This window comes from Primulina tabacum, chromosome 10, assembly GCF_025594145.1.
Source record: "Primulina tabacum isolate GXHZ01 chromosome 10, ASM2559414v2, whole genome shotgun sequence".
NCBI classification, from domain to species: domain Eukaryota; kingdom Viridiplantae; phylum Streptophyta; class Magnoliopsida; order Lamiales; family Gesneriaceae; genus Primulina; species Primulina tabacum.
This window is the reverse complement of record NC_134559.1, coordinates 19,521,160-19,545,562: the sequence shown is the minus strand read 5'-3', so window position 1 is coordinate 19,545,562 and position 24,403 is coordinate 19,521,160. Positions and strand designations below refer to the sequence as shown.

The 24,403-nt window shown below is 36.2% G+C and overlaps 1 long non-coding RNA gene across 3 annotated transcripts; it reads right to left on the bottom strand.

Moving 5' to 3' along the window:
* Positions 1 to 320: 320 nt before the first annotated feature.
* LOC142505450 (uncharacterized) lies at positions 321 to 2,104 on the bottom strand. Of its 3 annotated transcripts, none has more exons than XR_012804418.1 (3): positions 1,699 to 2,104; positions 1,312 to 1,439; positions 321 to 635 (listed from the first exon to the last, which is right to left on the bottom strand). It is a non-coding gene; the product is annotated as an uncharacterized LOC142505450 (long non-coding RNA). The 3 variants fall into 3 exon arrangements; XR_012804419.1 differs by having other exon boundaries at positions 1,312 to 1,400; XR_012804420.1 differs by having other exon boundaries at positions 1,312 to 1,372.
* Between the last annotated feature and the right edge of the window lie 22,299 nt (positions 2,105 to 24,403).

Sequence of the window (24,403 nt, the reverse complement as noted above, 5' to 3'; positions counted from 1 at the left end):
TTATATATAACTTCATAGTTTATATTGAACGACTTCGATGTTATGAAACTATGATGAAATAAATATATTCTATAACTTCGCTAGAATTTTTATTTGTTGAAGTATTTGATATTTTGTTACTTCACAATTTATATTTATTGACGAAGTAGTCGATTTGAAATACTTCATTTTTTTTGTAAAGTTGTGAATGTATTTTAAGTTATGTGTGTGTATAGTGGTATTATGGTATATTAATTAAATTATTAAGCACTTCACAACTCAGTAATTGTGAAGTGCTTAATAATTTAATTAATATACCATAATACCACTATACACACATATAACTTAAAATACATTCATTTGATTCATAAATTATCTATCTAAAAATGATGAAAATCCACGAATCCACAAATATATCTACCAATCCACAAATCCACAAGTATAACCCAAAAATATATCCACAAGTATATCCACAAAGCCAAAAAGTGTATTTCCACAAGTATATCCTAAAATGCACAATGACAAACCAAATATTTATCCCAATGCACACGATCCATTTAAGCACCTACATAAGAGTAGACGAATTTGCTCCATTCATTTCTGACTTCATCATATTGAGATTGGTTGTAACATTGGTTCGAGATTGATCCTGCAAACTGAAATGTAAAAAATACAAGATGAATTAGATTAATAAGATCATTCATCCAAAAGAAATGACAATATCCACAAACCCACAAGAATTTATTGTTTCTTCTCTGGTCCAGAGGGTACTTAGCAGAAATTTTCAGGTTTGAATTTAAGCTATTCATAGTTGATAAGATTCAAAGTAAAATATAAGGACAATAAAATCAAACTTTAAGTAGCGTACAAATGAAAAAAAATTAGAACAGTGGGGATTTAAAGGTGCTGCATATGGTTATGCCATATTTAGAGGACATTGTCGTTTTTGTGTGAACATTCTTACAAGGAGAGTTTTGGACAAAGGGCTAGACAGGAAACGATGAGATTAAATCAATCTTAAATCTTTGCTGGATCCTGTACAACTTCAAATATGTTTTCATGACCATACCATTTCCAACAGGGAAGCAAAGCATGAAAGGCTTAGGGTATTTTTGAGTGTTGGGGAATCAAATTTACAAAAGAAAACTCTTTCAAAAATTCAACTTCTAGTATCAGTAAGTTGTCGACTCACTTAAAATATAAGTCAGGTGTATTTAAGCGAAAAATAAGACTAATTTATCATCTTGCATCATCCCTAACAACATACCACTTCAAATTTTAACAAGATTATCATTTGTGGAAAAGAAAAAATTTAAAAAAAAAAAAACACACCTTCGTGATCTTCCAGCAAAGCACTGAACCAACACCCCACCACCTGTGATTCTTGCTTCTTCTATAAATGCGAAACACTCATCATAGTGCTGTGATATGTGATATAAGTACATATTCTTTATCAAGTACTGTTACATTTCACAGAAAAATATCAAAGAATCTCTTTAGCCAAATCATTTTAATATTATCAAACAAATAAAGAAGGACCGGCAATGCCCCATTATTCCATCAAATAGCCTACCGTAGGATATTCAATTGCATAAATATACAGATCGAAAACCAGCTCGAATTCTCAGGTACACTAGCTGGAACAACAGGGAACTTTGGGGTTTTGATTACCCACTCAAATAACCAAAAATCAAACAAAGAAACAAAGCTAAAACTCACCTAAATCGGACCAAGAAATCTCGCAAGCATCTCGCTGAATTTAAGCGGGAAAACAGGGGAACCGAAATGACTTTAATACACAACATCAGCCTACCAAAACAAAAAGGAAATGAGGCCAATATCTCACCTAAAGTTCGATCTCGAGTTCGCGAACGTAATGCAGCTGAAATAGGGCTCTCCTTCACCCTGTTCTTCCGATCCGTGGCATAGAAGATTGTTCAAGGTTAGGGAAAAAAGGTAGCTGGCTACTGCGCTCTTAACTTCGGCAGCTGGGGTTCGACGCGCGGCGTAAGAAGCTGGAAGAAGGAGATGCTCGTGGAAGGCATGGGAGAAATTTGAGAGGGTTACGGGATGAGTTTTGGGGGAAATGGGTTGCGCTTTTTCTTTTTCTCTTTTCACTACAAATTTTTTTAAAAAAAAAAATTCAAAGACATGTAAAACCGTTATCTTTTTCTTTTTCTCTTTTACAATTGCTAGATTAAATCTAAAGTGTATTTTAATTCGATAAATAAAATTAGAGTTTTAGTCTCCTTTTCAAATTTAATCTTTAAATTTTATGTTTTTTAATTTTTTTTAAATTCATGGCCTAGTGATCATTCCAGATTTTAGGCGCTGCAATTTAAAACTCAAAGAAGAATAAAAATTAATTATCGGTTCATCTTTTACAAAGTAACTAAGAGAAATTAAAAGTTAAGTATGATTATTTTTTTACTTCACTAAATATTAATTTTAAAATTTTTTTAATGTTTTACTTCATCAAAACTACTCTATCGAAGTAAAATGTTACAAAAAATTAGAAGTGAAGCCCGTGTTTTAAAATTTTGAAGTAAAATATAATGTTTTACTTCGTCAGAATTATTACCGAAGTTGATCAGTATATATTACTTCATCATTAATAATCGTCGAAGTAACCAGTGGCGAAGTAAAAACCAAAAATTCTACTAGTGAGTGCTATGTCATGAACATGAACATGAAAGAAAAGGAAAATAACTGATTTTTATATGATATATGAGCTTGTTGACATCATGGGTGGTTTTAAGTCCACCAAACGTATTGGCCAATATATGTTCATGGGGAGTGGGGTTGTCAAAGGTGCTCCCTGACGTTCAACACAGTAGTAGCTATATAATAAAGAAAGCTTAGCAATACAGGTCAACTAATGAGGCTCAAGTACAAAAATGAACATGAATATATGCTATGGTATGACATGGTTTAAAGATTCATTGTTGATCATGAATTGATATTTATGTTCTTTCTATGCATGAGTTTTATAAACTCACATAGTTCATGTATTGCAGGATCATGTAATGAAAATACATAGGATACCGGTTAGCCAATTTATGCTTGTGACATGCCTTACCTCGACAAGAACCTGAACGTCTTATTGTATAGCTTCCGCATATGTATCATAGGGGACTTTATGTCAGGGTCTGAAACACATTTTACAATGTTTATGACTTTGTGTATAACGATGCAGAGTATGTTTGTATACGAAAATATGATTATATGTACGTATAGTTGTTGTTGCTTGAAAGTTTTGGCTTTTACAAAATGTGGGGACATCATGCCAAAATTCTTATAAACCTTCAAATTTATACTCTTGTTGAATTATTTCAAAATAAAGGATATCATAAAACACTATTTTGATTATGAACATAAGTATCATTAATCGTGTCAAGTATAGAAGAAGGGTGTTACACAAATCCTATCGCCTGAGCGCGACCCAGCTGCGAGAAAATACGTGTTTCCTTGTTTAGGTTCCTAATTATTTTAGCAACTAGATTTGATATCTATTTTTCATTATGTAAACATATTTGCACGAATTTTTGGAAAACATTTCAGTTTATCATTGATTTTATACAATAGTTTTGATTTTTTTCTGAACTTTTTCAAGGCTTTTGCTTTGTAATCAAAATCAAACTTATCAAAGTTTTACTTTGTGGCATTTTTTGATCGTTCCTCACGCGGATTGTCAAAGACGAGTTCTTTTAAGGTTCGATTGAGTTTTGATTGTTCCTTTGTGATAGTTTATTACTAAACCATGTATCTTAGGGGTGAAGATCGTGTATTGCTTGAATCAAAAGATTGGGACATCATAACAACGATCCTTGTTCATTATTGAATTGAGGACGCGATTCCAATTAATCGTGTTTGACTTTCTTCGTACAAGGATTCATATCATTAGTTGTGATGCTAAGCGGACCGCATACATCGGCATGGATCAAATCCAATAATCCTTTGGCTCATTCCACGTGGCCCTTAAAGGGAATTTTGGTCATCTTTCCTTTTAGACAGGATTCAGATGTCGTGAGAGAATTAATATCAGACATATCAAAATGCCTACTCCCACTAGCTTGTTCATCATTCTTAGGGAAATATGTCCTAATCGAGCATGCCATAATTGTGCCGAATTTAGAGTATATTGTTTCCGCTTTTTTGTTGTTGTTATTTCTTGGACATAGTTTAGTGGAATATCTTTCAATTTTAAGTTGTAGAGATCGTTTTCAAGCTTACCTGTACCTATCAAACATTCATTCTTGTAAATGATGCAAACACCTTTGTAAATAAAAAAATATCCATCTTTGTGAAGCATAGAAATTGAAACAATGTTTTTCACAAAATTAGGTCCAAACAAAACATCTCTTAAAATTAACTTAAAATCATTGTTCAAAAGCAAGTTAACATGATGCGAACACGGTTGGTCAAGCCTCAAGGAAAGCATGAGACCCTTTAGAGTTGCCGGAGGGACCAATCACGAGGCGATGACTGAAGATGTTCAATGAAGCATTGCATGGGCTTATGAGCAAAGAAGAAGGATGTACAAGCGATGTATAGAGTGCTGAAGGGTTCGTGATGCATGGGAATAAGTTTAGGAGTCATATGAAGATTATTCAAGCATCTACGCAAAGCGAAGCACAAAAGTGAACAGAAGACCTCGCGCACATGCGCGGAGACAAGGCGCGCATATGCGCGAGCCTCACGCATATGCGCGCGCATATGGGCCAAGACGAGGCGCGCATATGCGCGAGAAACACTGCCACCGAAGTGTTGAACAGAGAACTTCGCGCATATGCGGGCCCTGAACTAGGCCGCTCATATGCACGCGAGGGAAAATTATGCAACATACAGGTAGAGACATTCGTGCATATGTGCGAGCTCAGGGCGCGCATATGCGCGCAGCACAGACTTTTCCTAGTTTAGTGTTTTATTATTTGGCTACTAAATATTGACATCATTTTGATATGTAAAGAGATATGAACTAATTTTTTAGCACAATTCAGATTATTATCAAGTTTATCAAACTTTTTGAGTTTTCTCTCAAACAATTGAAGCTTTTGCTTTGTTCAAAATCAAACTTATCAAAGTTTATACTTTGTGGCGTTTGTCGATTGTTCTTTCGCGGATTATCAAAGACGATTTCTTTGAAGGTTCGTTCGATTGTCGATTGTTTTCTTGTGATTATTTATTGCTAAGACGTTCATAGTTTAGAGGTTAATATCACGTAACACCTGATTCAAAAGGTCGGGATAACAACAACGATTCCTTGTTCGTTATTGAATTGAGGGCGCGATTCTAGATTAATCGTGTTTGCTATTCTTACATACGTGGATTCATATCAAAATATCTCCAATGGCCTTGGCAGCAAGTCTTGCTCCATTTCCCATCCTCAAGAAGGTCTCACCTTCCATTAGCCTTCTACTTCTTCACATCACCTGCAAATCATTACCGAGATGTGAGCCACAACCGGTATCTAATACCCAAGAAGTAGAGTTAATTGAAATGTTTACTACAATATAGAACATACCGTTTCCAGAACCTTTCTGGGCAAGATATTCTCTGCAATTATGCCTCCAATGTCCAGGCTTCTTGCAGTGATGATAGATATCAGTAGTCTTGTCAGCCTTAACTGGTGAAGCTGTCACAAGGGGATTCGAAGATTGCCTCTTCAAGGGCACATTCTACTTGGGACGTTGGAAAAAATGCTTCTTTCCCTTCCCATGTGGACCAATCTTTGTACCAGATTAAGAACCCAAATAAAGAACCGACTTCTCTTTCTTGATGGTGGACTCAAAGGTAACAAGCATATTTACCAACTCTTCAAGGGTAGGCTCCAGCTTGTTCATTTTAAAATTCATCACAAAAGGATAAAATGAGCTAGGCAGCAACAAGAGCAACATGTCAGTGGTCAACTCCAAAAGCAACATAAGATCCATGTCAACGAGCTTCTCCACAAGCCCAATCATCTTTAGGCCATGCTCATGGACCGAAGCCCTATCTTGCATGCATAAAGTGATCAGCTCCTTGATGTTAGCATGCCTAAGAGGTCGAGTCTGCTCACCAAAGAGCTCTTTGAGATGCAATTGAATGTCAGCAGCACTCTTTGCATCCTCAAAACGCCTCTGCAGCTCATCATTCATAGAAGCCTGCATTTAACACTTGGCTCGCAAGTCATAGTCACACCAATCCTTGTAAGTCTGCAATTTCTCAGGAGTGCAGCTAGTCGGGGCCTCAACAAAGGGCGATTCAGCAAGTGTATATGCTATCCTTTCCGAATTTAGGACGATTTTCAGATTTCTTAGCCAATTGAGGTAATTAGGTCCAGTTAAAACGTGTTTGTCGAGTATTGTAGATAATGGATTGCGAATCAAAGACATTGTCAAATTTGTACTGAAAAGTAAAAACAGATAAATGTTAATGAGTATTTAAAAATATTTAGTAAAATATAAAGTATGGACTTTTACTTCATAAATTTTCGCCCCTACTGTTTTGACGTTTTTCACTACCATCTAGTGAAAACGGTAAATTCCTTTCCTCAGTAGGTACGTAAGATCCAATTAGAAAATTATGATCCTGAATAATATCAGCCAATCATAATTTATAAAAGATAGTGTAAGGCCCGAGATTTTGATTATTGTAATCTGATATGATTTGTGGATAACTGAGATGTGATTATGGACGGAACGGATCAGTCCGGGGAAGACGGAAGATGACTTGAATTATGTGCGAGGAAGAGCCCTCGCGCATATGCGCGACCCCGCCGGGCGCATATGCGCGAGGCAGGCAGAGGACCTCGCGCATATGCGCGAGGGTGGCAGAGAGTTATACAGGACCTCGCGCATATGCGCCGAGTGAGCGCGCGCATATGCGCGAGCTGCTGTGAAGGGGATGCGTCGAGACTTAGGTCTCGCGCATATGCGCCGAGAAGGGTCGCGCATATGCGCGAGACCTGCTGCCTTTAGGATGAGCCACCTAGTCTTACATGCATGATATATGTAATTTCCAAGATTGGTGAACGGTACGGTTTAAGATTTCTTATGTTTATGGACTATTTGGTTAAGTTTAAGTATAGTTTAGATGTTAAGAATTTGGATTTATGATTTCTAGTATTGTGGAATATAGATGGTGTGTAGTCATAGTGTAGCGTCGTTACGATTTAATTCATGATAATTTGTATGTTGATCCAATTAGTATGAGGCCAATTGTAGTGGTTAGATAAGACATAGTGGTGCAACTTTCTTGTTGATAGTGTTGCCAAATTATGAGAGGAAGCGACGCTGCGATTCGATTTTAGTTGCAAAGAGTTTATTGTTGGCTACAGAGGAGAGTGCACCCGTGGTCCTTTATGCAGTGCACACGTGGTGTTTGGGCAGAAGGTTTACCGCACCTGTGGTAGGAAAGGCAGCGCACCTGCGGTCGTTTTCTTTGGATTTTTGGATGTGGTTTAGTAAGCCTAGCACACCCGCGGTAAGAAGAGTAGCGCACCTGCGGTCGATGAACAGTAAAATCATATTTTGGTGTTTTAAGTGATATAATACAAGAGTTGGTTCATTTTTTCCTCATTCTTTCTTCATTTCCTCGGTTCTTCAGCTCAAGGAGACCTAGGGTTCTCATTTTCTTTCATTTGTTCCTTTGATTCAAACTCTTAGTTGGATTATTGAAGTGAGAACAAGATCATTTTGGGTTCAAGGAGCGAAGGTAATCTTGTGGCTTTAGTTATTTCTTGGTTAATGGTGTTGGGGGAAATCATGGAATGTGTGATTGTGTTGGTTTTATGGGTTTTATGGTATGGGTTTGTGATTATTAAGTTGTTGATGACTCAATACATGGTTTATTGTTGTAGGATTTGTACCAAGAGATTAGAATCAAGCTTTCCATTGGTTGTAAGTGGAATTCATTTCTTGTGCTCACATGAATTATATGTATTTTATTTCAATGATTTTAATATGGTATTCCCTTCCATTTGATTCATGTTATGTATGGATACACTTTGTTGTATATTAGAGGCTTTTATATGTCTCAATTGTATAAAAGGGAATGCAAGAGAAAAGAGTCTTCAAAGTGTATGATTTAATGTCCAAGAGAGAGAATTCAAATGATTTATTGGATTGATAAAGAGATAGTCAGAGATTGCATGAAATTAGTTGATCAACGACCATAGGCTTATATCCCAACAGAGTAATCGATTTATATTGATGGGATATAGGTACAGAGACAGAGATACTATTGAAATATCAATCCACCAAAGAAAAGAGAAATATCATCGTTATGTTCATGTTCTACTATGTTATTCATGTTTAAGAGTTAGATGGTATTTAATGATTTCAAAGTCATGTTTTATAGAGTATGATGTACAGATTGTTATGTAAGAGTTTCACTTGCTGAGTTTTATACTCATTTCAGTTATTCATGTGATGCAGATAAGAGCGACGAGCCAGGACGTTGATTGGAGCCGGGGTCATATGCATACAAGAGATGGAAGGAAGGAAGATATTTTGTTAGCTTTTGACATGATCAAAAATGATATTTTGTATTTTGATGCAACTCTTGATTGATCATGTATATATTTTTGATTGAAAATATTTTTATGTCAAGAAAATTTAAAATCCTTCTTTCCTCTAAGTAAATTATTTCAATTTCCGCTGTTATTTTATTAATTAAGTCGAGGGCGTTACATTTAGTGGTATCAGAGCAACGTTCTTCGGACCAATGCATATGACTTTGTCTACTTTCAACAGTCCGGGTATGTCTTCTTCTACATCTATTTATTGTTATTGGTTGATATGTATTATGTGAGCACATTGTAGGATTTAATGTATCCTAAGAGAAAATCTTCAGAGGGTGAGGATAGCTCTTCATCGAGAGTTGTCGACGAGTTCGGCAAATTACTGAAAGATCAAGCTAAGGTTCACAGTGAACAGATTCAACTGTTGCTCCGTTTGCAAGGTACAGGTCAAGGTAGACGCCAAGGGAGAGGCCAAGTGGTTCAAGCAGTTGGAACTGATGGGATCTTTACTGCTTTTAAGAGGATGGATCCGCCAGAGTTTGCAGGAAGCGCAGATCCATTGGTAGCTGTAGAGTGGATTAAAGCACTTGAGGTGATATTTGATCATCTCAGGTATGAAGACAAGGACAGAGTTGGTTGTGCAGTATTCATGCTAGTTAAAGCTGCACGTATTTGGTGGAATGCTACCAAGGTAAGTGTTGATGTTCCGGTATTGAAGTGGCAAGATTTCACGGATCTTTTCTACGACAAGTATTTCCCGGATGCACTTCGAGCCCGAAAGGTGACTGAGTTTTTAGAGCTTCGTCAGGGAGGTATGAATGTTGACGAGTACATTTTGAAGTTTGAGGAAGGCTGTTTGTTTGCCCCATATATTGCCTCAAATGAATAAGACAAGGGTGTTCATTTCATTAGAGGACTTCGAGCAGAGATCAGGAGGGACATCAATATGTCTAAGGCGGTGACATTTAAAGAGATTGTGGCTAAAGAATTGTTAGCCGAGCAAGATGAGAAAGATATTGCTAGAGAGAGACAGGCAAGGCAGCAGGCTATTGCTCAAAGAGGTCAAGGTTCGAGCGAAAGAGGAAAAGGCAGTTTCAAGGGGAAAGGCAAGATAGACCCGAGTTCTAAAGCACCGACAGTCCCATTTGATCCAGAGAAGCCGTTATGTCCAAAGTGCAATAGGCATCATAGGGGTGAGTGCAGGTTTGGTACTCATACGTGCTACCGGTGTGGTACTGCAGGCCATATCGCCAAGGACTGTCCGAGAGGCTCGATTAAAGAGAAGGTGCAGGGTCGCATCTTCACCATGACGAAGGAAGGTATAAATCCTGATTCTTCTGTGATCTCTAGCACTATCTTAATTTCATGCAGAGTAGCTACGACATTGATTGATACATGTGCTACTCATTCTTTTATGTCTGAACTATTTTTGAGATCTTTGGGTTTAGTTCCTTCTGTTCTTCCCCTCCAGTTTAATGTTGTATTGCCTTCTGGAGATGTGTTATGCCCGACGTCTATTATGTATGCGTGTTCTGTTCAAATTAATGAGCGAGTGGTTTATGCCGATTTGATTGTTATTCCGATGGTTGCGTTTGATATTATACTTGGCATGGATTGGCTATCAACTTACCATGCACTGATTGATTGCGTTGCCAAGACTGTGAAATTTGCAGATTATCGAAATAAGGAAGGTATGCTCGCCAGTGCAGGTACTTCAATGGTCCTTCCTTTTATTTCATGTCTTGGGGCTAAGAAGTTTTTGTTTAGAGGTTGTGATGGGTTTTTGGCTTCGATTGTTGATATGGATAAAATTGTGAAGTTGAATATTGATGATTCTAATGTGGTGAGAGGGTTCCCTGATGTATTTGAGGATGATGTGACGGGTTTACCACCGGACAGAGATGTAGAGTTTGTGATTGATCTAGTTCCGGGGAAGGTTCCTATTTCTAAGGCTCCGTACAGAATGGCCCCGACAGACATGAAAGAATTGAAGACGCAGTTGCAGGATCTATTGGATAAAGGTTTCATACGGCCGAGTTCTTCGCCTTGGGGAGCTCCGGTTCTTTTCGTCAAGAAGAAAGATGGGTCTTTGCGGCTGTGCATTGACTACAGAGAAATCAACAAAGTGACGATTAAGAATAAATATTCGTTGCCACGAATAGACGACCTTTTTGATCAGCTGCATGGGGCTACAATATTTTCGAAGATTGATCTGCGATCTGGCTATTACCAGTTGAAAGTTAGGGAGTCTGATATCCCTAAGACGGCTTTCCGGACCAGGTATGGTCATTACGAATTTTTTGTGATGTCGTTCGGTCTGACTAATGCTCCTTCAGTCTTCATGGTATTATGAACCGGGTGTTTAAGCCGTATTTGGATAGCTTTGTCATTGTTTTCATCGATGATATATTGATTTATTCCAAGACCAGAGAGCTTCATGTAGAGCATCTCAGAGTCGTTCTTCAGTTGTTGTGAGAGAAAAGGCTATATGCTAAATTGAAGAAATGTGAGTTCTGGTTGGAGCAGATTTCTTTCTTAGGCCATGTTGTCTCGAAGGATAGTTTAGCTGTTGATCCAGCAAAAATAGAGGCGATACAGAAGTGGCCTATCCCTACCACTGTATCAGAGGTACGCAGTTTTCTTGGTTTGGCGGGTTATTGTCGTCGTTTTAATTTAGACTTTATCAAAATTGCCTTGCCATTAACTAATCTGATGAGGAAGACTGTAAATTTTGAGTGGTCCAATGAATGCCAAAGTTGATTCCAAGAGTTGAAAAATAGATTGACGACAGTTCCGGTTCTTGCATTGCCCAGTGGTACAGAAGACTTTGTTGTTTATACCGTTGCGTCGAAGAAGGGCCTCGGTGCAGTGCTTATGCAACGTGGAAAGGTGATAGCTTATGCTTCTCGTCAGTTGAAAGATTACGAGAAAAATTATCCTACGCATGATCTAGAACTGGCAGCTGTGGTATTCGCCTTGAAAATCTGGTGACACTATTTATATGGCAAAAAGTGTGAAATTTTCACGTACCACAAGAGTTTAAGGTATTTGTTTTCCCAGAAAGAACTTAATATGTGACAGAGACGGTGGTTAGAGCTTGTCAAAGACTATGATGTGACGATTAGTTACCACTCTGGGAAGGCGAATGTTGTAGCGGATGCATTGAGCCATAAGTCGAGTTCATCTTTGAGTTCTATGATCCAGAAACCATTGTTGTTAGACTTGCAACGAGAAGCGATAGCTTTAGTAGTACCGGGAACCATTGCTCACTTTTCAGCGTTGGTCATTCGGGCTACATTGACGGATAGAATCCGTAGAGAGCAGGCCAATGATGCACAGTTGACAGAGATGAGAGCCAGAGCAAAAAAGAGAGGTAATTCAGAGTTTGGGATTAATAAAGAGGGTTTTTGGTGACATTCAGAGGCCGTATATGCATTCCTATTGGTGATGATATTCGGCGAGACATCTTGACAGAGGCACATACCGCGCCATACTCGATACATCCAGGTAGTACCAAGATGTATCAGGATCTTCGTAGACTTTATTGGTGGCCAGTTATGAAGAAGGATATTGGCATGTTTATTTCTCAGTTTTTAACTTGTCAGCAGGTGAAAATCGAACATCAGATACCTGTTGGGACATTGCAGTCATTGCCGATTCCTCAATGGAAATGGGAGCACATTACAATGGACTTCGTGATTGGTCTTCCTAGAACGCAGAAAGGCTACAACTCTATTTGGGTTATTGTTGATCGGTTGACCAAGTTAGCGCATTTTCTCCCCGTCAAGACAACATATTCCATGAACCAGTATGCCGAAGAGTACATAGCAGAGATTGTCAGACTTCATGGTGTTCCTGTGTCGATCGTGTCTTATCGTGACCCTAGATTTACTTCAGAGCCTTGGGTACACGATTAGCATTCAGTACAGCATATCATCCCTAGAGCAACGGTCAATCAGAGAGAGTTATTTAGATTTTAGAGGATATGCTCAGAGCTTGTACTATCGACTATCCTGGTAGTTGGGATTCCAAATTGCCTCTTGTTGAGTTCACGTACAATAACAGTTACCAAGCGATGATTGGCATGGCACCGTATGAAGCACTTTATGGCAGAAAATGTAGATCCTCTTATATTGAGATGAGATTGGTGAGAGAAAGATGTTGGGTCCAGAGTTGGTCCAACAGTCAGCTGATGTTGTTGCTGTTATTCAAGAAAAGATGAAAACAGCACAGTAAAGACAGAAGAGTTATGCTGATGTAAGACGAAGGCCGTTGCAGTTTGAGGTTGGCGATCACGTGTTCTTGAAGATTGCACCTCTTAAAGGTGTGATGCGGTTTGGCAAAAAGGGAAAGTTGAGTCCAAGGTTTATTGGCCCATTTGAGATTTTGGATAGAGTCGGTGATCGAGCTTACAGGTTAGGCTTACCACCAGATCTTCATAATGTTTTTCATGTCTCCATGCTCAGGAAGTATATTGCGAATCCTTCCCATGTTTTTCGTCACGAGCCATTGGATTTGACGCCGAATTTGACGTACCAAGAGATTCTAGTCCAGATTCTGGATCGTAAATTTAAAGTATTGAGAAACAGAGAGATCGGCATTGTTAAAGCTCTTTGGAGGAATCAATTGATTGAAGAAGCCACGTGGGAACCAAAGGATGAGATGAAAGGAAAGTATCCTGAGTTGTTTGCGCAGTGACGTAATTTCGGGGACAAAATTTCTTTAAGGAGGGGATATTGTAATATCCAAGCTTGGTGAACGGTACAATTTAAGATTTCTTATGTTTATGGACTATTTGGTTAAGTTTAAGTATAGTTTAGATGTTAAGAATTTGGATTTATGATTTTTAGTATTGTGGAATATAAATGATGTGTAGTCATAGTGTAGCGTCGTTACAATTTAATTCATGATAATTTGTATGTTGAGCCAATTGGTATGAGGCAAATTGTAGTGGTTAGACAAGACATAGTGGTGCAACTTTCTTGTTGATAGTGTTGCCAAATTATGAGAGGAAGCGACGTTGCGATTCGATTTTAGTTGCAAAGAGTTTATTGTTGGCTACAGAGGAGAGTGCACCCGCGGTGTTTTGGCAGAAGGTCTACCGCACCCGCGGTAGGAAAGGCAGCGCATCTGCGGTCGTTTTATTCAGATTTTTGGATGTGGTTCAGTAAGCCTAGCGCACCCGCGGTAAGAAGAGTAGCGCACCCGCGGTCAATGAACAGTAAAATCGTGTTTTGGTGTTTTAAGTGATATAATACAAGAGTTGGTTCATTTTTCCCTCATTCTTTCTTCATTTCCTCAGTTCTTCAGCTCAAGGAGACCTAGGGTTCTCATTTTCTTTCATTTGTTCCTTTGATTCAAACTCTTAGTTGGATTATTGAAGTGAGAACAAGATCATTTTGGGTTCAAGGAGCTAAGGTAATCTTGTGGCTTTAGTTATTTCTTGGTTTATGGTGTTGGGGGAAATCATGGAATGTGTGATTGTGTTGGTTTTATGGGTTTTACGGTATGGGTTTGTGATTATTAAGTTGTTGATGACTCAATACATGGTTTATTGTTGTAGGATTTGTACCAAGAGATTAGAATCAAGCTTTCCATTGGTTGTAAGTGGAATTCATTTCTTGTGCTCACATGAATTATATGTATTGTATTTCAATAGTTTTAATATGGTATTCTCTTCCATTTGATTCATGTTATGTATGGATACACTTTGTTGTATATTAGAGGCTTTTATATGTCTCAATTGTATAAAAAGGAATGCAAGAGAAAAGAGTCTTCAAAGTGTTTGATTTAATGTCCAAGAGAGAGAATTCAAATGATTTATTGGATTGATAAAGAGATAATCAGAGATTGCGTGAAATTAGTTGATCAACGACCATAGGCTTATATCCCAACAGAGTAATCGATTTATATTGATGGGATATAGGTACAGAGACAGAGATACTATTGAAATATCAATCCACCAGAGAAAAGAGAAATATCATCGTTATGTTCATGTTCTACTATGTTATTCATGTTTAAGAGTTAGATGGTATTTAATGATTTCAAAGTCATGTTTTATAGAGTATGATGTACAGATTGTTATGTAAGAGTTTCACTTGCTGAGTTTTATACTCATTTCAGTTATTCATGTGATGCAGATAAGAGCGACGAGCCAGAACGTTGATTGGAGCCGGGGTCATATGTATACAAGAGATGGAAGGAAGAAAGATATTTTGTTAGCTTTTGACATGATCAAAAATTATATTTTGTATTTTGATGCAACTCTTGATTGATAATGTATATATTTTTGATTGAAAATATTTTTATGTCAAGAAAATTTAAAATCCTTCTTTCCTCTAAGTAAATTATTTCAATTTCCGCTGTTATTTTATTAAATCACTCGAGGGCGTTACAATATATATATCCTAATCCTTCTTTCTAAAGGCTAGCAAGAGGAAAGAATCGAGGAAAAGGTCCCGGGAAAGAATCAAGTTATTGAAACTAGATTTTAATTTACGAACAATCCGTCCGTCTGATTTTGAATCCGACTGCCGTATCGTGTTTCTATCAACAAGGGCTTATCTGGACGTAAGTTTTATTACGTTTTGATATGATTTGAAATTATTAAACTGCAAATTGATAAACATCAAAATTGTACATTAATTAAATGTTTTATAATATAAATATATAGTTTTTGTTTTAATAAATGTTTAAATATTATATGTTTTATAATAAATTGTATAAAATATAAGTTGTTGTGTAATTACAAGTTTTTACTATTTTTTTACAGGTTCGATAAAACAAGAATAAACTTGGCATTGCAAATGAGATTGAGATGATTCTTTGACCTGTAAAAAGTTGATGTTAATTTCTACAATATTGATGGCAAGCATGAGATAAAAATCCTCTCACAATTGGGATCAAATTAAGCAACAAATAAAGTTATCAAAGGAGTGGCAGTTTTACCATGCTCTAGTATTTTGACCATATCTCTCAAATTACTTGGTCAAATGGTTTGAAAAAAATACCACAACTAGACAACTCAATTATCCACATGTTTCTTTTTAAGTGAAGAAGCGAATTCGGAGAAGAAGATTTTCAAAAGTGATGTGTAATATAATATAATATCTTGGAACATCAATGAAGACTTTTGTGTAAAAAATAATATTTTATTTGTGGTTGTCTCCCCAAATTTGGCTATAAATAGGGGTGCATTGTAATGTATTGAGATATCCCTCATTCTATGAACAAACCTTTGAGTTCATAATATTTCTCTCTATATTTTTCCTTTATTTCTTCATTTAAATATAATTAGCATGTTAATTTCATATTCAAAGTTTTACACTTTGAATAATGAATAGCTAACTTCCTAAAGTTGAGATGAAAAGGTGAAACTCTTGGCATGATAATAAGGTTACTAAAAGGTAAGAATCTATGTTTTATATTATTTAATCATTATTTATTGTTTATGTTATATTTATTTCTTTAAGCATTTTTATACCCTACTTATAAGTGGGAGTTTTGATTTATTGTTGCTATATGTTACACTAAATTATTGGAACCATTTAAATGTTAGTTTGGTTTTACCAACCATTTAAATTGGATTCCTTGATTTATTATATATGAATATATCATAGTATTAATTTATTGGTACCATTTAAATGTTTGTTTGGTTTTACCAACCATTTAAAGTGAGAACCTTGATTTAGTGTTTGCAAATATATATAGCACAATAAATACTTGACCACATTTATAAGTTTTGGTATATATTATATACTTATAATATAATAATATATAACATAATATAAATATGATTATTTAATATATTGGAACCATTTTATTTAGTAGATTTCAATATTGTTCGTTAATGTTAACTTTATTAAAATATCAAGAGTGAATCCTTTAATCTCAACTACTTTAATTAAAATTTGAACAATTAAAAATTACCAATTAAAGATTCAAACAACTAAAAGAAAAAATAAATAAAAAGACATTGTAGTGGACTTGTAATTACCTTAGCTTTATCGTGGATACGATATTCGAACTCATCGAATTATACTACTTGTGGACAACCTGCTCTTGGGAGTGCAACAATCAAAGTCGCCACAAGTTTTTGACGCCGTTGCCGGGGAAGTATAATTTAATTTCAAGTCTATTTAATTTTGTTTATAGTTTATTTTTCTTTATTTGAATTTTTATTGCTTTTGTGTGTTTTTATTATTTTGCATTTGCATTTGCATGAGCATTTGGTCACGTACACTTAGTGGTCGACTCATTCGAAATAACCCTTTATTTTTACAAAACATGGCGGAAGAAACCATCCAAGAAAATGAAGATGAAATTCAATCTCAACATGATCATGATAGACGAAGAACAGTTAGATATCACATGAATCCTACACGTACTAGTGCACCTTCATGTCTAGTTTTTCCCCCTGATGCATCTCATTTCAATTTTAAGCCTGGTATTATCCAACTTTTACCCAATTTTCATGGCTTAGATTCTGAAAATCCATACATGCATTTACGAGAGTTTGAAGAAGTGTGCAACACATATAATGATCTAAATTGTAGCATGAACACCATTCGACTTAAGCTTTTTCCTTTTTCTTTAAAAGATAAAGCTAAAACTTGGCTACAAAATCTTAGATCGGGATCCATTCGAACTTGGGATGAATTGCAACAAAAATTTTTGAAAAAAAATTTTCCATCTCATAGAACAAATTCTTTCAAAAGGCAAATCATCACTTTCACTCAAAAACAAGGAGAAAATTTTTATCAGTATTGGGATAGATACAAAAAATTTCTTAATCTTTGTCCACATCATGGTTTTGAAATTTGGAGAGTTGTTTCTCAATTTTATGAAGGCTTAACACCTAAAGATAGGCAAATGGTTGAATTTATGTGTAATGGAACATTTGAAGATAAAGATCCAAATTAGGCAATTGAGTATCTCGATTCATTAGCTGAAAATGCTCAAAATTGGGACACTATAGGTACAATCGAACCATCAAACAAGATTCAATCTCCTACATCTGGTGGAGGTATGTACACTCTCAAATATGAACATGATCTTCAAGCTAGATTTACCTCTTTGGCAAGAAAAGTTGAGGCACTTGAATTGAAAAAGAATGGTCAATTAAAATCTGTTCAAGAAATTGTGTGTCACATCTGTGATACAAGTGATCATTTTACAAAAGATTGTCCCACTTTGCCCTCTTTTAAAGAATGTCTCCATGAACAAACCAATGTTTTGAACAATTTCAAAAGGCCAAATTTTGAACCATTTTCTCAAAATTACAATCCAGGTTGGCGAAATCATCCAAATTTTAGTTGGATGAATGATAATGCTGCACAATTTTCACAAACACATTTCCAAAATCAACAAAATTTTCAAAATTATGCACCTTATGTTCCTCCACCTAAAAGAAATTTGGAAGATACATTGAATTCTTTCATTGCAAAGCAAGAGTCTATCAATACTCAAACTGCTCAAACCATGACAGATTTGAAAGATACTCTTGCTAAATTTGCATTTGCACTTAATGTTCATGAAAAAGGTAAATTTCGTTCACAACCTCTGCCTAATCCCAAGGATCATCATTCACAAACTGGAACTTCTGGAACTCAATCGATGGATCAGGTAAAATCTGTTATTACCCTTCGAAGTGGTAAGGTTGTGGAAAAATCCATTCTTGAACCTTGTGAAGATGATGATAAATCAACTCCAAAGGGTAAGGAAGTGGAACCCATAACTTGCGAAGAAGAGGTTCGACAGACAGTGTCACCACCATTCCCTCATGCATTGAAAAATACAAAAAAATCAAATTTGAATTCTGATATATATGATATTTTTAAACAAGTAAAAGTTAATATTCCTTTATTAGATGCAATAAAACAGGTACCATCATATGCCAAATTTTTGAAAGACTTGTGCACTGTGAAAAGAAAATTGAATGTGAAAAAGAAAGCATTTTTAGCCGAACAAGTAAGTGCAATCATTCAAAATAATAATACTTTGAAATACAAAGACCCTGGTTGTCCTACTATTTCATGTATTATTGGAGAACGAAAGATTAAAAAAGCCTTGCTTGATCTTGGAGCTAGTGTGAATTTACTTCCATATTCAGTTTATCAAGAACTCAATCTAGGCGAGTTAAAATCTACTTCGGTAACACTTTTACTTGCCGATAGATCTGTTAAAGTACCAAGAGGTATGGTAGAAGACATATTGGTCCAAGTTGATAACTTTGTATATCCTGTCGATTTCATAGTTTTAGATACACAACCTATCGAAGCTTGTAATGCAATTCCTGTAATTCTGGGTCGTCCATTTTTAGCAACTTCTAATGCCCTTATAAATTGCAGGAATGGAATAATGAAGTTGTCATTTGGTAACATGACCTTGGAGCTCAGTGTTTTTAATCTTTGTAAGCAACCACATGACAAAGGAGATGAAAGTGAAGATGAAAATCTTATTGAAACTCTTGTGGAAGAAAACATTCAAGAAGGGAGTACTCGTGATCAATTAGATATTTGTTCAATTGAAACTGTTAAAGAAAATATTGAAATTGATCTTGATGATTTTATCAGATATTACTCGTTACCAGGATCAGAGAAAGAATTTGATGCAAAATATGAGAACAAAGACGAACCACCCATATTGGAGTTAAAACCCTTGCGAGAAGAATTGAAGTATGCATTTCTTGGAGAAGATGAAACATATCCGGTGGTAATTTCTTTCAAACTAGAAAGTGATCAAGAAGGTAAATTAGTTGATATGCTTAAAAGACATAAAAATGCAATTGGTTGGACACTAAAAGATCTCAAGGGCATTAATCCACTAATTTGCACACACAAAATTCATTTAGAAGAAAATGCTAAAACATCTCAACAACCCCAAATGAGATTAAATCAACACATGAAAAATGTTGTGAAAACTTAAGTTCTCGAACTACTTGATGTTGGGATTATCTACCCTATTTCTGATAGTAAGTGGGTAAGCCCAACACAAGTAGTTCCAAAAAAATCTGGCATCACAGTGATAAAAAATGAAAAAGGTGAATTGTTAACAAGTCGAGTCCCATCTAGTTGGCGGATGTTTATTGATTATAGAAAATTAAATGACGCCACTAGAAAAGATCATTTTCCATTACCATTTTTGGATCAAATTTTAGAAAGAGTAGCAGGTCATCCATACTACTGTTTTCTTGATGGATATTCAGGTTATTATCAAATTCCCATTGCACTCGAAGATCAAGAAAAAACTACATTCACATGTCCTTTTGGAACATTTGCATTCAGAAGGATGTCATTTGGTTTATGCAATGCCCCAGCAACATTTCAAAGATGTATGCTAAGTATTTTTTGCGACATGGTTGAAAATTGTTTGTAAATTTTCATGGATGATTTAACTGACTTTGGGAATACATTTGATAATTGTCTTGAAAATTTGGAAAAAGTTTTAAAAAGATGTGAGGAAAAATGTCTTATTTTAAATTAGGAAAAATGTCATTACATGATTACTTCTGGAATTGTTTTGGGACATGTCGTGTCATCTCATGGAATTGAAGTTGATAAAGCAAAAGTTGATGTCATTGCCAATTTACCCCCTCCAAAAACCATTAAAGAAATTCGCTCATTTTTGGGACATGCTGGATTTTATAGGAGGTTTATAAAGGACTTTAGTTTAATCTCTAAACCATTTGTAACCTCTTAACAAAAGACAATGCATTTGAGTTGACTCAAGAATGTCAAAATGCTTTTGATAAAATTATTCGACATTTAACATCAGCTCCTATCATGCAACCTCCTGATTGGTCTTTACCATTTGAAATCATGTGCGATGCGAGTGATTATGCAGTCGGTGCAGTACTGGGTCAAAGAAGAAACGGTAAGCCTTATGTGATATATTATGCAAGTAGAACTTTAAACAATGCTCAAATGAATTACTCGACAGCTGAAAAAGAACTACTTGCTGTAATATTTGCATTAGATAAATTTCGTTCTTATTTGATTGGATCAACAACTATTGTGTTTACTGATCATTCTACTATTATATATTTGTTGACCAAACAGGATGCAAAGCCACGACTGATACGATGGATTTTGTTACTCCAAGAATTTGACATTGTGATCAAAGACCAAGAATTTTACATTTTGATCAAAGATAAAAAAGGAACCGAGAATGTCGTAGCCGATCATTTATCGAGACTAGTAACAGGATCATCTTGTGAAATGACACCAATTAACGATAATTTTCTTGATGAACATCTATTTTCAGTTACTACTACACCTTGGTTTGCTAATGTAACGCCCCGAAAATTTAAAGGTCCACGCGAACCACACGCATGCAATTATTAAATTATCTTGTATTTTAATTAAATGTTTTAATTGCATAAAATTAATTATGTTGTGCATATTTGCATGTTTCAAATATAATTTTCTACATTGTTGCATAAAAATATATTTTTAAAATGTTATTCGAGTTGCGATCGAGGAACGGAGACTGAAGGCTGAAAAATAGAAAATATTTTTATTGTTTTTAATTATTTAAATTAAGGGTGATGCTTTTTCTTATTTTTTAAAATATGGGGTTTCAAGGTAAATTTATACGCCGGGACGTAAATTTTTATCGGTGTTGATTTTTCAACAAAAATACGAACTTTTTGGCAACCCGACTATTAAATTCACAAACTTATATTACAAAAACTATTTTTATATTTTTATTAAAACTTAATTAAGCTCTTATGGGCCTAATTAACCTCTTTAATGGGCCTAAGCTTGCTTAAGTGATTAATTAACTATATTTAAAACTAAAAACCTACCCTAAACCTCATAAAATCCCACGCCCCTCACCACTCTTCAATTAGGACTCTTTCAATCAATTATCACACGGCACACACACAATTTTAGAGGAGAAAATTAGAAACAAGCCTTCAAGGAAAAATCAAATCCAAGGTCGATCGTGTCGCCGTTCTTCGTAATCGTCGACGTAAATTCGTGCGTAAATTACGCAAAGGCACGCCATACATCTCCTTTTCTCATCTATCACATCGTATTATCGTTTAAATATCGTGTGCATGAAAAGCATGAAGTTTTTGTGATTATTTTCGGATTATTGTGCATACATGTATTGAAATCATGAATTTTGATCCAAAAATCATGTTTTATGTTGTTCAAGGGGCTGCCATGGTCAGGGTATGGATTAAGCATGTTTTTACACGAGTTAGGGTCCAAACAACACAACCAAAACGTTGCAAAATTAAAAAGAACAAAGCTGGAACAAGGGAAGAGGCAACCGTGAGTTTGTTTGGATTTTGTAAGTTGCAAGGTTCGGTGGTGGTGCATGGGGCAAGAGGGCTCGACCAGGTCCGGAGGTTGGGTCCTAGAGGTCACGGTTAGGTCCTAGGTAGAGTCCCAGGAGGGCTAGAGCTCGCGCTAGGTGGGCTGGGAGAGTCCTAGCGCGAGTGGAGTCTTCGCGCGCAGGTTCAGGGTGGCCGAGAGTCCAGGGTCTATGGCTCGGTTTGGGGCTGAGCCAAGGTGGTCTATCAGGGTCCTAGGGTCATGGGCAGGGGTCGGGTCAGGGTCTGGAGTGGTGGGCTCGCTGCTGGCTCGAGGAAATCATGGAACCGTGAGGATAAGCCTAACGCGCAGCTGCTGTGCGGGATTGGATGGTTTGCTGCGCGCGGTCCAGGGGATGGGTTGGTCTGGGCTTGGTCCGGGCGTGGTCCAGGGAAGGTTAGGGTGTGCTGGGCTCGGTAGTGGCTCAGTTGGTAGAGTCCTAGGGTCACTAGGAGTTTCATGCGTGAGTTTCATCCAAGGTACAGGTTTTGAAGTCAGGTTCCAGGAAGTTTTGAGCGGGCCAGGGCCGGTCTTTCGGGCTGGGCTTTTCAAGTAGGGTCCCTAGGTGGGTTGGCTAGGTTTTGGCCCAAGGTGACTCGGGCGTGGCTCGAGTAAATTAGGAGATGGCTTGGTGTTTTCGATAAGGTGTCAAAACGAAATTTAAAAGGCTAAAATTGAATCTATGGGTCCACGAGTATGGCTCATGACTTAGAAAGGTAGAATAAATAATAAAAATGTTATGTTTAAAAATTTGGGATCAAAATAACGAGTTTTGGATTTATTCGGGATTTAATCGCCACATGAATCGCTAATTAAATAACTAATTGAAACACCAAGTTTTATGCCTTATAAAATTATGAAAAATTAGTGTTAAGCTTAAATAATTATTATGAGTCTAAGTTTTTAATTTGGGAATTTTATATTAAGGTTTGGTTTAATTCGGGATTAAAACGCATTAATACGTTATATTTAAAGATTAATTTAAAAGTCGTCGAATTAAGCTAAATGAAAATATGAGAAAATTTATGTAAGCTTAAATAATGATTTAGGACATGTTAGAGTCAATAAAATTAAGAAAATATCAAAAGCGTGAAATTTTACGTCTAGGGGTAAAACGGTCTTTTTACACCTAAAAATTAGTAAACGTCATGGCAGTGCCCTATTTGCTGTTTTATATGTTAATATGATTATGTAACATGTTTATGAATTTTTATATGTTGAAATATGATTTTTAAATGTCCATGGATTATTAAGGGTTAAATTGGTCATTTAAAAGATATGTTGCATGCTTGGTTTCAAAATAAAAATGATATTATATGCATATTTTTATAAGTGATGGAAATACGACATGTTGAAGGATGTGAAGGGATTGTGACTAATGAATATGTTGGAAATATCGTGAGGGTTATGGTCCCAGTGGGAGCCCGACAATCGTGTTTCCTTGGATACGGATATGAATACGAATACGAATATGATGAATATGATTGGAGATGTCGTGAGGGGAGAAGGCCCCAGAGGGAGCCCATTTATGGGAAAAGGCCCCAGAGGGAGCCCCGACGATCGTATTTCCAATGCCATGATATGTTAATACGTAGGCCAGAGCCCAGTTGACCGGTGAGAGTGTTGCTGGTGTCCCCCGCCGCCCAGTACTGTGGTTTCTTTAGATGGATCCATCGCCCAATACGATCAAGAATACGAGTCACAATCACGATCTGAATTCAACAAACACGAACATGAAAATGAATACGAATATGAATATGGATACGAATATGGATAAGCATATGAATATGAATACGAATATGAATATGTTTATATTTTTATGAAAATGTTTTTATGCATCATGAAAATGTTTACGAAAATGTTTAAGTTTATGCATCTTCATGAAAACGATATTTTAAGTACAAATATTTTTCACCGTTGTATGTTGACTGTATTACGTATTACTCGTTATAAAGATTATGGTGTGTTGAGTCTTTAGACTCACTAGGTGTGATGGATGTAGGTGGTATTGAGGGAGGACTTGATGAGTGATTTTACTGGATTGAAGGCGCACACAACCCGAGGACCAGCGCTTCTACTTTTTCCGCGTTATGACTTTTGACTCATGCTTTACGATTAAACATTTTTAAGATTAATTATTTATGCATTTGAGAGATTTTTGAGAGGTTTAGTATGAGCTATTTTTTCAAATTATTGCTTTTTAAGTTTGGTAAAATGTTTGACGATTTTATGCTTTAAAATATTTTCCTTTGGATTTTTAAATAGCAGTGGATGGTTATTTTTAAAATGATGTCAAAAATATTTTATGGTTCGGCCGATGCTATGTGAGGTTTAAAAAAAAAATTTCTAGTACTTTTAAAGCAATAAAAAGGGCAGGACGTTTCAGCTAACATAGTAAATTTTCTTGTGACAGGAAAAATGCCACCGCAATGGAGTTCCCAAGATAAAAGAAAATTTTTGAATGAGGTAAAAAACTTTTATTGGATGATCCGTATCTGTTCAAGTATTTCCAGATCAAATTTTTCGACGTTGCATACCCGACAATGAGGTAAGTAGTGTCATTAAATTTTGTCATTCAGAAGCATGCGGAGGACAT